We start from the raw sequence: 15,107 nt of genomic DNA on the forward strand, positions 1-15,107 counted from the left end.
TCTTTAGTGAAGATGTTTCATAGGCCTGTAGCACATTTCTTTAGTGAAGATGTTTCATAGGCCTGTAGCACATTTCTTTAGTGAAGATGTTACATAGGCCTGTAGCACATTTCTTTAGTGAAGATGTGACATAGGCCTGTAACACATTTCTTTAGTGAAGATGTGACATAGGCCTGTAGCACATTTCTTTAGTGAAGATGTGACATAGGCCTGTAGCGCAAATCTTTAGTGAAGATGTTTCATAGGCCTGTAGCACATTTCTTTAGTGAAGATGTTACATAGGCCTGTAGCACATTTCTTTAGTGAAGATGTGACATAGGCCTGTAACACATTTCTTTAGTGAAGATGTTACATAGGCCTGTAGCACATTTCTTTAGTGAAGATGTGACATAGGCCTGTAACACATTTCTTTAGTGAAGATGTTACATAGGCCTGTAGCACATTTCTTTAGTGAAGATGTTACATAGGCCTGTAGCGCATATCTTTAGTGAAGATGTTACATAGGCCTGTAGCACATATCTTTAGTGAAGATGTTACTCTGGTTTTATATGTACGTGTACTTTATGTGTGCCAATACCAATGGGAAGCTTGAGGCTTGCTTAAGTATCACAACGATGATTAGAATACACTGGGTACCACTTAAGTCAGAAGACATTATTTATTACATACAATAGATTAGTTGATATAGATCAGTGATGTCCAAAATACTGCCCGCGAGCTAGATCCAGCCCTGAAAACGTCAGCACAAACTGTAGAAAATTTACCTTTTAAAAAAAAAATAATTAAAAATAAAAATACAAATATGTATCTTTTTTCCTACGATAGGGACCTCACTTTTTTAGCGGCCCCCGAAAAGGGAAAAGACGCTATTAGTTTTGTGTAGTCTGTCTGTCTGTCCGTCTGTCATGATCTCTTATGAACTGGGACTCTGTATGTAGAATCTACAAGGAAAAGTAAACGGATCTTTACTTTTATTTTGGAAAATGATAATCATCCTCATCTTTTTTATGCGTTCCTCATGGAACGTAGGGCCTTAGTAAAAACACGTCACTCTCCACGGTCTCTAGCTAGTTTTTTAATGTCTTCCCATCTCTTTCCTGTCCTGCCGGTTCGTATATTGCGTTGCCATGTTCTTTTTGGTCTTCCTCTACGTCTTGTTCCCTGTGGGTTCCACTCTAAGGCCTGCCTAGCTCTGTTGTTGGTATCTTTTCTAAGGGTGTGACCAATCCATCTCCACTTTCTCTCTAAGATCTACACCTCTATATTTTTCTGCCCACTCATCTCCCACAGTTTGGTGTTTTCTACTTTGTCGTGTATTTTTAGGATATTTCTCAGGCATCTGTTGATGAAGGTCTGTACTTTTTTTTGTTGTTGTCGCTCAGTTGTTCTCAATGTTTCAGAACCATACAGTAGAATAGCCTTGACAATAGAGTTAAAGATTCTTAGTTTAGTCTTGTTAGAGATGTGAACATGACAGTAAGCTAACATATTTCTTTTAAAAAGAATGTAAATATTTTGTTACAAAAAGCCACAATCAAATAAATATGGCGACATTCGTGATTTGAGCCACAAATAAATGACATTTAAACTATGCCCAGAGATTGGAGGATTGATGGGAATATTTCAGAAAGGTACAGGAAAATGAGTCAATGGTAAAGCTAGCTACAATGTTGCTCACATTTTAAGCAGAGAAATGAAGCCATTTTCCGACGTGTAAAAAATAGACAAACCCCAATTTCCCACTAATTAATGTAAGTACTAGATCCACGAGTTTCTAATAAAATAATTTAATTTCGTTTATATGCCTTTTTGGTGATATGGCCCTCGACACGAATGTTGGAACTAAAAATGGCCCGCAGGCCAAAATTAGGTTGGGCATCACTGATATAGATAATTCCTTCCATAAGTTGCACATAATTACATCATGCAATTTATTATAAATAATATTGCATATAGAAAAATTATGCAAATTCCAGTAAACACAAGGAATCATAAAGTACGTCCTCTCTCTACTGGACTTCAGACACAACTGCCTACCAACTTTTACTTCCTGTCTAGAATTAAGTTTTTTTTTTCTTCTCATGCTCTTGATACGGTTTAGAAAAATGGAAAGGAAGTCATAAACATTTCACAATGAGCGGTGACAGGCCTACTTTCGGGATTTATTACACTAACTTTATAATTGTTTACAAATATAAATATATCTACTTATTTCTTAATCTTTAATTTTTAGCATCTCCAAACAAGAAAAAAAACAAGAGTTTCGTTTTTTGCGCTAATTTTTTAGGGGTCCGCTTATATTTGGTAATTCCAACAGGTTAAAATACAACATAGAAGATTATGCAACAGAAAACACATAAAGTAATATCTAAATTTAAAATATAATTAAGAACTAATATCTTAAACTTTATATAAACCAATTTGTAAGAATTTTCGACAAAAATGTTGATTAGCCCTACCATTCTTATGAAAGATATAGCCTTTACAGAACAATTTTTAGAAATTATTGTTTATTCATAAGAAACAGCATACGTACTTAATTTTTGACGAAGAAAAACATTTTAACTGTTGTTTTTTTAAAAGACAATACCTCCTTCATACATCTAATAGAGCGATTACTTTGCTCTGAATAACTAATAAATGTTAGATAAACAAAAAAAAAGGAACACTTTTTTACATAACCAATTAATCCCTACCCAGAGAGCCACTTTAAAGAAATATACCCCACCCACCCAGGTTTCGCCAACTAGAATATTTTGCCCGCCTATTTAGAATATGCCACTTGAATAGAGGGTTGTAAAACGTTTCGCTTTCACAAGACAAAATAATTTAACATTGACATATTTTTAAGCAGACGTGAAATCGGATTCTCATTAGAGCTTTTAATTTTTTTAAGATCTGAATAAAACAGTCAGGCTTCTTCTTTCTAATTGTCACAAGAGCCTGAGTCTATGACTCTTGGAACTCTAGGCCTATGGAAGTCTGCCTCCATCTGCGTGTATGAACAAACTTCTGCAGATGTAAATTATTACATTCCTAATACCGATGGCTCATATCCCAAGGCGCTTGGATTAGAAGATTAGTTATGTGTGGGATGTCTGTCTGTCCGTCCGTCCCGTTTAGATCTCGTATTGAAAATCCGACATCATTATTTTTAAAAATCATTCAAAGTTTTAATGCAGCGGCTCCCTTTTTTTTTTCTGAAATTGAAAAATTTACTTTTTAAAATCAACTATTCAAGCACTTTTGTCATAAAGACTAAGACTAAGACTGCTTTATTTATCCTTACGGAAATTTGTTGTGATTACAAGGACCTCTTTCTCATATAAAGACAACACAACAGAAAAATACACATAAATACAACAGACACAACATAAAGAGTTCATTCTGCGACTACACCATTTTTACAACTATTCACTACTAACAGCGAAAAAAATCAGGAGACTATTTAATGAGGCCACCATCATTAACCATAATTTTACAACATTTAAGCAAACAGTTTTATATTTTTTTTTATTACTAAATTGAATAATTTCAGTCATACTAATCACCTACTTCTACAAAAAAAAAATATTTACATTATTTAAAAAAGAGAATAAATCTCATTAGTATGCATATAAGTGGAATATAAGTTAAAACAACAATTAGTAACCAGTGTTTCATATTCTACAACTGAACTGCAACGATATACATGTTACACACAGAACGTTACACTAAACTAGACGGAAATTTTATTTTTTTAAAGGATTTTTTTTTCTTGAGGATTTGAATGAGAGATAGGCCATTCACAAAACAATTAAAGCAAGAAAGTTCAGCCAGGTTCACATTTAACTATATCCTCAAAAATATCAGTTTATTGAATATATTTTGAATATTAACAATGCAATAAAGATGACATTAAGAGAGCTCTGTATCCTTTAGTATCAGGTTGTTGGTCGAACTAACAATACAGTGTGTGTAGTGTCAACTTTCAACACGTATACGTCTTTCCTTTTTGTATCGACGGAGATAGTAACTAGTTGATAGTTTGTAGTTCATAGTTTCTGATATTTTTACTGATAATATTGACACCTGCCTTATTACCTGTCTGAGAGGGCAATTTCGGGGGCCGATTTTGAGTTTGTGCTTCTACAGAAACTGTATTTGTAACTTTGATTTTGTGTGTGTGTGTGTGTGTGTTAATGTACTATTCAAATTGTATGTATTAAATCTAATGAATTTACGTTATACAACACTTATAATGTTTCATAGTAGGATATGTAATATCTGTTTATATGTAAACTTTATATTTCCGTAATGAGTGAATTGTTTTTATGCACTCATGTAAAATATTAAATGTTATTTCCTAAATTTGTATGGGTCTTGTTTGAGCCCAAATTATCGACTCTTTTACGACTTCACAGACCTTTTTTCCTCATTTTATTGTTTTTTCTCAACAGGTTATGACACGCTTATCCTATCCCTGTCGTCGTTAACACATTTCTTTTTACAATGACTATATATCAACTCACTCCGTCTGTCTGTCTGTCCGTCTGTCTGTCTGTCTGGTACACGTTTTCTACACCCTTTTTCTTCTACTTCCTTTTCTTGGATCAAGTTAAAATTTTACATAATTATTCAGCGTCGTCGACAATTATGAATGAGTGAAAAAAAAAGTCTTTACCATTTATTAATCTAGTAGAGATAATTTAATAGATTTTGTTTTATATTGAATAAGTGAGTGCACTAATGTATGGCAGCGATTTTGTGTATCTTTTCCTTAGATAAGCTTTTTATTTTTAAAAAAATGTGTTGTTTTTTTTTTTGCTTGTTATTGGAGTTGTTGTCGATCGTTGACTTGTAGCACCGAACCGCTGGTATACAATTAAACCGCTGTAGGCATACTATATACACATGATTATTAAATTGGAGCGTACAATATTGAGAAAACAATTACAATAACTATCAAAACATTATACCAAATATTACTTTTATATGTATATACATGCAATACTACAATTTTATTTATTTTGCGTACACATAAAAAGATTATGGCCATTTCTTACTTTTTATATCATTTTTTTTTTGGCACGTTCACTGTATGCTGATCTCAGGTCTAGATCTATTGCAAATTTAATTGCATGACCTATCCAAAGTAAGTGATACAACTACGGTTAATATGTTTTAATGATTTTCTTGTTTATTTTAGGTTTAAAAAATTGTACTTTTAATAATTACTTCTTCAATTTAATAAAGTGTTTGGTTTTTAGCTTGTAATAATTATATTTTGCATTAATTCAGCTTTTTTCACTTTAAGAGTCCATGGGTAAATAATAATTATAAAAGGGGTCCATTGTTTAAAAACTATTTGGAGTACTTAGCTAGATCATTCAGTCCCCATTACGACACTTTAAGTAGAATAATGTCTAACCATGTGAGTATTTGTGAAATTTTACCAAACGAAAGCTGATAAAGAAATGTTTGCAATCAACAAAAATGCATTCAAGACTCACTAAGTATAATTACGACTCACTAACTATACATTCAAGACTCACTAAGTATAATTACGACTCACTAACTATACATTCAAGACTCACTAAGTATAATTACGACTCACTAACTATACATTCAAGACTCACTAAGTATAATTACGACTCACTAACTATACATTCAAGACTCACTAAGTATAATTACGACTCACTAACTATACATTCAAGACTCACTAAGTATAATTACGACTCACTAACTATACATTCAAGACTCACTAAGTATAATTACGACTCACTAACTATACATTCAAGACTCACTAAGTATAATTACGACTCACTAACTATACATTCAGGACTCACGTATTGGGCAATATAGTTTATCGTGGGTTAAAAAAATAAATAAATTCTATAAAATTATTGATAGGTTTGCCAAACACAAAGCAGGTAGTTTTCGTTTGAAATATCTTTTAGTGAAATTGATTCTATCAGGGCCAGCCTTAGGGCACTGCAGTCTATGCGGCCACAGTGGGCCTCGTGCTTTCATAGGCCCCGCTCTAATTATTATATTAAACCGTTTTAACTTAACAGGGTTTCCTGATTTTCCAGGAGCTCCTGGAAATCTCCTGAAATTATTAAGATATCTTGAAAACTCATAAAAATGTCCTATAAAAGTAGACAAAATTGTCATTTTGGGGTGCCATTCAATATGGAAAACGCCAATCCTACTTGCGATAAAAAAAAACGGCAATGTCAACTTTCATTTAATAAAAATAATACTGCGAATTTAACCAAAACAAGAGTTTCAATACTTTATTTACTGTAATATTCAGTGGCTGGTAAATATAGATATTCATCTATCTCGATCTTTTTAAAAAATCAAAAAGCGACATTTTGCTAGTTGATAGTAAATCTAAAAGGCAGATCTGAATGTTTATCGGCTTATTGTCGATGGCTCGTAATGTTAATTTGACCGTGATTTTCTACTTAGAAAAGTATGAACAAACTACAATGACGAATTATTTTTCAAAAAAAATAAATCTAAATTTTCACTTACGGTATTTTCCTTATCCCTATCCAGGCTAGGCCCCGCGCAATCCGTTTCGCATAGAGCCCCGCAATCTGTAGGACCGGCCCTGGGTCAGCTCACGAAACGAGATTTTAATTTTCTCGTGAAAAACGAAAATGACATGACAGTTTATTCTTTGCTCAGCTTCATTAAAAATAAAGATGAGTATTTAAAACTAGAAACAAAATCCATCTAAACTCAGAATGACATCCAGTCCAGGTTTAAATTCGCGTTAATTAGGTATCCAGAGAAAGTATTGTACACAGCTGTGGGCCTCCCAAAGAATTGGCTCCGATCTCCCGTCCTGAGGTGAACCTGATCTAGCTGCAGCAAGCGAAGAATGACAGAATTACCTGTAAAATATAAATATTTCTTTATTTATTGACTCGAATTGACATGTTTTTACAACATTGTTTCCCAAACTTTGTCCTTAACGGCACACTTCGCTTATTCGGAGAATTCAGCGGAACACTTAACATTTTTTAATTTACGTATGTTTCCACTATTAAAATGTTAAAATTAATCATTTTTCAAGTACAAAACTTTAATATATATATATAATTAAAATACTATTTTATATTATTTTTACAGTCTATTATATTTTTTGCGTTTCATTCCAAGTTGATGTTGTCTATATTTCAATAAATGTTATTTTTATTTTTGTTCAAAAAAGAAGTTATTCATGTTATTTAAAGTTGTGCAAGTTACAATATAATACGCCTACTAGCAGTTTGGTGTAGTAAGTCAAAGACCATCCAAAACACTAATGCAAAACAGTAGGCTTTAGGGAGGATATCATGTCTTTGGTGGATCTACCACTCATGAATCCGGATTCGGACCCTGGGAGGACTCTTGAAGTTATCACATGCAGCCTGGATAGTGCCACTCTAGCAAGGATTTCGCCAACAATACACTCTGTCTACATACACTCTGTCAACATACACTGTTTACATACACTCTGTCTACATACACTGTCTACATACACTCTGTCAACATACACTGTCTACATACACTCTGTCTACATACACTGTCTACACACACACTGTCTACATACACTGTCTACATATACTCTGTCTACATACACTCTGTCTACATACTCTGTCTACATACACTCTGTCTACATACACTGTCTACATACACTGTCTACATACACTCTGTCTACATACACTGTGTCTACATACACACTGTCTACATACACACTGTCTACATACACTGTCTACATACACTCTGTCTACATACACTCTGTCTACATACACTGTCTACATACACTCTGTCTACATACACTATGTCTACATACACTATGTCTACATACACTCTGTCTACATACACTGTGTCTACATACACTGTGTCTATATACACTCTCTCTACATACACTGTCTACATACACTGTGTCTACATACACTCTGTCTACATACACTGTCTACATACACAGTGTTTACATACACTCTGTCTACATACACTGTGTCTACATACACTCTCTCTACATACACTCTGTCTACATACACTGTGTCTACATACACTCTCTCTACATACACTGTGTCTACATACACTGTGTCTACATACACTCTCTCTACATACACTCTGTCTACATACACCAGTTTTCGTCTTTAAAACAAAGGATCATACAATACATTATTGTAACACTACCTTATAATAAGCTTACACATGGATATAATGTACATTTCATAGATCATAAAATTTTAATATAGTTAATATAACGACATTGTTCACTAGTCTTGACTAATAATTGTCTGCCCTTGTCTATACTGCTTTGGATTATATTGGTTTTATTTTTTTTTTTTTTGTTTATAGTTTCTTCTCAGGCTTCAAACTTCAAACCATTCAGTTTCACCTTTTTTACTTGTTCCTTAGCTTGTCCTTTCTTCTCCATAAACAATCGGCGAAAAATTCCATGCACTTTGTTTTTTTTTTTTTTGCGAATCTCTTTGTTCTGTTTTTTAAGCCCCTGGTTGCTCAAGTTTTATTTCAATTCCAAAGGAAATACAATTACTACTACGCTCCCTTTTCGAGTTTTTTAAACGCTTGTGTCCCTTGTTAGATTTTTTTTTTTTTAGCGCCCCCGAAAGTAGAAAAGACGCTATTAGTTTTGTGCGAAATGTCTGTCCGTCTGTTCGTCTGTCCGTCTGTCCGCCTGTCCGTCTGTCCGTCCGTCCCGTTTAGATCTTGTAAACTAGAAAAGATATTGAAAATCCGACATCACAATATTTTAGACCATTCAAAGTTCTGATGCAACGGCTACTTTTTTTTTCTGAAAGCGAAAAATCTAATTTTTAAAATCAGTTATGCAAGCAGTTTTTTAAAGAGAAAAAGCTAATTAGTATACATTATAAGTTAGACCTAAATTAAAACGAATAGTAATCTTGTAAACTTCATTTTCGTTAACATTTTCTTGATTGGGAATAATTTTATTGGGCCTTTTTAAAACAATTACGTCAATTATAAGACTTTCCCTTGACAATTTACTATTATGGTTTAAGATTAAGTAGTCTTCTTCCAATACACAATGATACTCCTCACTATTTTGGTACAGTCACTCATCCATTTTACAGATCTATTTCAAGAATTTTACCTGGTAATGAACATTTAATACACAACAAAACCAAAGAATCATACACAACACTTAAAAAGCTGTTACATGAAAGCCTAGTGAATAGGATTAAGTGGGGGAGAGTTCTTGGGGTGACAGAACTCAAGGACACATTCATAAACCTAAACAGCAAACATATCCCACCAAAAGCTAGAGAGATAAGTTATAGACTTATCTTTGGGATGACCCCTATGGTTAGAAGACGGGCAAATGACAGTGAATGTATATTATGCCACCTTGAAAATTCTGATAATGAGAAACATAGGTATTTGGAATGTCCATTATTCCTTCAAGTTAGAAGTACTGTAATGGACCTATTGGAAGCAAACTGTGGCAATTATGTAAATGTTAACTTGTCTATTATTTTAAACAAGCTGCCAAAACTAAAAAATAAAATGATACATGAATCTTGTTTGGGCTAGCTGGCTCAAATGTCTACATAATAATAAGGTGTTTGATCCTAATCACTTGGAATTAACATTTAGAAAAATAATGGACTTTAGGGTAGAGAATTATCTGGTTTGATTTTATATACCTGTACAATGCTGATGTAGTTTTCCGGAAATAGGGTGGTGGGGGTCAGGGATATCTGTTATTGTGTTGGTTGTTCTGGAGTAGAGGATACTTGTATCATTTTTCTGTCTTTAGGGGGTTCATTGGTTAGGTAGTATGTCTTTGATATTAAATAATATTTCTATTACTATTATTATATTTTTAGGTTAACCACTTTTCAATTGTTTATGATTTAATACTTGTGAATTATGATAACTTACAAATAAAAACATATTAAAAAAAAAGCCCACAAAAGAGGCAAGATGGCCCATAAAAGAGGCACATAAAGCCCAAAAAGAGGCAAAGAAAAGAGGCCTAAGGCCCAACGATCCCTATGATGATAAAGCTAAAACTGAATAGCGCAAATTCTGAGGTTTCCTTTTAAAAAAAAATAAAAAATTATAAGACTTCAGTTAGTCCAGGAGAGGCGCGGTAGCTGAGCGGAAAGCGCTTGGCTTCTGAACCGGGGGCCCCGGGTTCGAATCCTGGTGAAGACTGGGATTTTCAACTTCGGAATCCTTAGGCGCCTCTGAGTCCACCCAGCTCTAATGGGTACCTGATATTAGTTGGGGAAAAGTAAATGCGGTTGGTCGTTGTGCTGGCTACATGACACCCTCGTTAACAATAGGCCGCAAAAACAGATGAACTTTACATCATCTGCCCTATAGACCACAAGGTCTTAAGCGGGAACTAATTAGGCCAGGTTCACATCTAACTTTGCATTCACTTGCACCTATCCTTTGATCTGCTGTACCGTTGGGGCACTACACAAGATCTGTAACCTTCTTTCTCCATTCTTATCTCTCATTTGTCTTTGATATAATTTCATTTGGATGTTCTTTCTGAAAATATTGAAGCCTGCCTGGGTGGTCCACTTCGGGGGCCGATTTTGAGTTTGTGTTTCCACACAAACTGTCTTTGTAATCTTGTTTGTTTTTGTTTTCTTATCTTATCTTATATAATACAGACGTTACTTCAAAATTAAGATGATTACGTCCTACGCGTCATGCAATTAGTCATGCATATTAACCAATGGCTTAAATTCTGCCAAGTCACCACAGTCACTGGTTTTCCTGGCTAGCTCAGGCAACCCATTCCATGCTCTAATAGCACTAGGGAAGAAGGAGTATTTGTACAAATTTGTCCTAGCATATGGGACGAGGAATGTGCCTTTATCTTTGTGTCTTTCAGAGTATTTTATTAAATTTTGTTTTTGTATTTGAAGATTATGGTTCAGTGTTTTATGTATAATTGCTACATTACTTTTGAGTAATCTATCCTGAAGGCTTTCTAAATTTAGTAATTTTACTAAAGGTGTTATTCTAGTCAAATGTGAATATTTGTTTGTTATGAATCTCACTGCTCTATTTTGTGTCATTTCTAGTTTCTTAATGTTTTCTTGAGTTGAAAGGTCCCAAACAGAGCATGCATATTCTATTATTGGCCTAACTAAGGTTAAATAACATTTTAGTTTTATGTTCTTATTTGAATTATATAAATTTCTTTTAATAAACCCTAAAGCTTTGTTTGATTTTTTGATAGCTTCATCAATATGGGGATTCCATGACAGTTTTTCATTTATTATAACACCTAGGTATTTTGCGTTTTTAGTCTGTGTTACTGGTTTGCCATGAATAAGATAAGTGGAATTAATTAGTTTTAGTTTTTTTGTTACTCTTAATAACTGACATTTTTCTGGGTGGAAAGACATGCTCCAATTTGATTCCCATTTCTGTAATTCATCTAATTCTCTTTGTAAAATATCTGTGTCTTGTGTTGTTTTTATTGTTCTATATATTATGCAATCGTCTGCAAATAATCTGACTTTTGTTCCTGAAGTAATGCAATTTTGTAAATCATTTATGTAAATTAAAAATAGTAGTGGACCCAAGACTGTTCCTTGAGGTACACCTGAGTTTACTATTATCGGTGTTGATTTAGAGCCATTTATTATTACAGTTTGTTCTCTCCCTATCAGAAAATCTTTAATTCACTGAAGCAATGGACCATTAATGCCGAAATATTTAATTTTTTTTAGCAAACTATGGTGTTGAACTTTGTCAAAAGCCTTGTAAAAATCTAGTACGATAGCATCTATTTGTTCACTATTATCTAAACCTTTTGAAAAATCATCAATTAGTCCTATTAGTTGTGTTTCACATGATCTATATTTCCTAAAGCCATGTTGGTATGGTGTGAGGACATTATGTTTGTCTAAGTGGTTTATGATGTTGCTACATATTATGTGTTCTAGGATTTTACATGTGATGCTGGTAAGTGATACTGGTCTGTAGTTTCCTGGGTCAGATTTTTCTTCTTTTTTAAATAGGGGGTTGACATTAGCTTCTTTCTAGTCCTTTGGTACTCTGCCCTGGTTAAGCAATGCCTGAAAGAGTATTTTGAACACTGGGGCTAGCTCATTGCTTAGTTCTTTGAGTAATCTAGCTGGAATACCATCAGGTCCAGCCGCTTTATTTGGTTTGGTGTTGGCTAATAGTTTTTGAATTCAATTCCATTTTCTTGTACTACTATATCTTCTATGTTGTCTGCTTGGTTCAAATTAAGTAATATGTCTTTGTCTCCTGGGGCTGAGAATGCTGATGCAAAGTATTTGTTTAGGATGTTTGCTTTAGTTTCATTATCATTATGTATTATGTTATGTTCATATTTTAATGGCGCTATGCCTGTTGTTTCCATTTTCTTAGACTTAATGTATGACCAAAGGTTTTTGTTGTTATCTTTAGATATTACATTGTTTATGTATTCACTCTGCAGCTATCTGCTTGATTTTCGGGTTAAGTGTTTAATTTTTATACTCTTTTTGTAAACTCTTTCTGCCTTAGTTTCTTTAAATTTTCTATATAGGTTTTCTTTCAGTTTCACAAGAGGTAAAATTTTGCCCAATCAGAGGACTGCAAAATCCAACAAGTGGATGTACTAGTGTGATGATACAAGTTGAGAGTGCTATATGACAATTGATTTTGTACACATAAATACGACAGTTCTATAATATCATAGTATTGTCATTATGCAATGTCTAAATTCTACAACAATATCGTGATGCCTGAGATACTACTTCAAAGTACAAACTGCGAACTGAAATGTTCTTTTAAATAAATAAAAAGCTTTAATTCTGGATCTAGGAATCACTTTAATAAAATGCACGCTACATAAATATACAATGCAATTCAATTTAAAATTCTTTTACTCTAGACGTCGCTCAATTTCAAAACTGAATATCCTTTCTTTAAATACTAATTCTTTTCCCCTTTGTAGTAACATTCAAACTATCTTTAGAGCGTATGGAAATACCGTCATCGTTTGAAATAAATTCATCATTTTCAACAACATACAACCATGACCTTGCACTGCAAATAATCTAAAAACAAAATTACTGCAATAGCTGCTGTACGTTTCGGGTCAACTAGATCATTGGTTTCATTGGCCTCCTTCAGTCGTGAAACGACTATTGTTGATCTCGAACACTTTTTTGGAGAGACACTACCGTCCACATATATTGCATGTCAAGGTGGCTTACGCTTTGGTGGTTGAGGAGTTGGCCATTTTCCGTGTGGCACGCTTTTCTTCAAGAATCGAGGCCCATGTTTTCTCGCTGTCTATAGCATCTCTTGGTCACCGTCTCTCTCCAAATGGTGCGGTCTAAGGCTATACCCAATGGTCAGTATCAATGTTTACTGTTTTTAAGTCCCATTTTATCACATCAACGTAACGGAGGTGTGGGCGACCAGTTTTTCTTGAGCCAGACGCAAGTTGTCCGTACAGAATGATTTTTGGGATGCGATTGTCCTCCATCCGCGAACATATCCGTGCAATCGCAGGCGGCGTTGCTTAAGGACCGTAAAGATGCTGGGAAGGCCTGTTCTTGTGAGGATCTCAGTATTGCACACTCTTTCTTTCCATGTGATTTTCAAGATCCTTCAAAGGCAGCGCAAGTGGAGTGAGTTTAGTTTTCTCTCTTGCTTTGTGAAGGTGGTCCACGACTCGCTGACGTATAGTAGCGTGCTAAGATCGCATGCCTTGTAGACCTCCGTTTTGGTCGCTGTGGTGACCAGACGACAGTGATGAGGAAGGTGAGTGGGTACTATAGGGCACGTGGGCAATGCAGGCCGATGGGCCGAAAATGAGGGAGTAGACACGCAAGACTGATCCTCGGGCCTAAGGGTGCGTGTTAACAGATCAGTATGTGCATAGCAAAATAAAGCATAATTAATGTACTTATATGCGCACATATATAGGTACATAAGCACAGGTTTTGAAATTAGGGTTAGGTTGAAATACATATTTATAGAAATTCACACCTGTAATATTTAGAGGCAAACAAGTGCTAACATGGTAACGATATATGAACATAAATGTTATAGTTATCAGAGACCTGACTGCCTGGTCTTGCGGTTTGTGCGCTGGACTGTCGTTCGGATTTATCGACGGTCGAGGGTTTAAACCCTGCCCGCTCCCATCCCCCGTCGTCCTGCGGGAGGTTTGGACTAGGAAGTAAACTAATCTTCAACTCTGAAGGAACATCCGAAACATGGAAAAAATTTTACAAACATTTTTACCCACGCGGTATGTTAGAGCCGTGCCGATCCAATTGGCATCAAGTTTTCCGAATTAAATCAGATAAATTGGACCAATGGTTTCATTGGGGCTCAGCCACCTGACTTCCTTGTCCCGCGACCTTTGGTTGGGGGGGGGGGCAAGGGAGATGGAAATCGGAACCACGTAGCAATTATCAAGCTTGACCTGCTTCCGATTCCACGGCGGACAGGAACGATTTGGATAGCAGTGGCCGTTAAGAGCGTGTATGTGTGTGTTTGGGGCGTAACCTGGGATGTGCGTTTGAGTCCTATAACGGGTGGTCGGATATTTGTACAATGCTAAGCTAGGGGTTAAAAAAAAAAAGGGGGGGGTATTTTACACTGGTCAGTTTAGCGTTGAGAGGGGACCGTATAAGGCTAAACTAGTGGTTAAGATGGGGAGGGGGGTAGTTCTGCGCTGGTCAATTCTGTATTGAGAGGACGTACTTCTCCACACTGAAACTTTGCACAATTCTTTCTTTTACCTGACAACACAAAAATCAATAAAAATAAAAATTAACAAAATAGTTAATTGGTTATAAATTTCTTTGTTTTGGTATCTCTAACAAGGGATAAAAGTAGTGCTCGCCTGAAGTGGTGGTATAAGCTGAATCAGTTCCCTTTATATAAGCCTGCTTTCTCAGGCGTAATGAACGCAAACATGAAATACAAACAATAGAACACTACCCAATATTTAATGTTCATAGACTCTAACGAAAACTTTTACTTTTACCTTTAACCGTCCCTTAGTGTGTTTGACCTTTGGGGCACCATGCAAGATTCGTCAATCGTCTTTCTCCATTTCTCTCTTTTCTTTT

The sequence above is a fragment of the Biomphalaria glabrata genome, chromosome 5, assembly GCF_947242115.1.
Source record: "Biomphalaria glabrata chromosome 5, xgBioGlab47.1, whole genome shotgun sequence".
Classification (NCBI taxonomy): domain Eukaryota; kingdom Metazoa; phylum Mollusca; class Gastropoda; family Planorbidae; genus Biomphalaria; species Biomphalaria glabrata.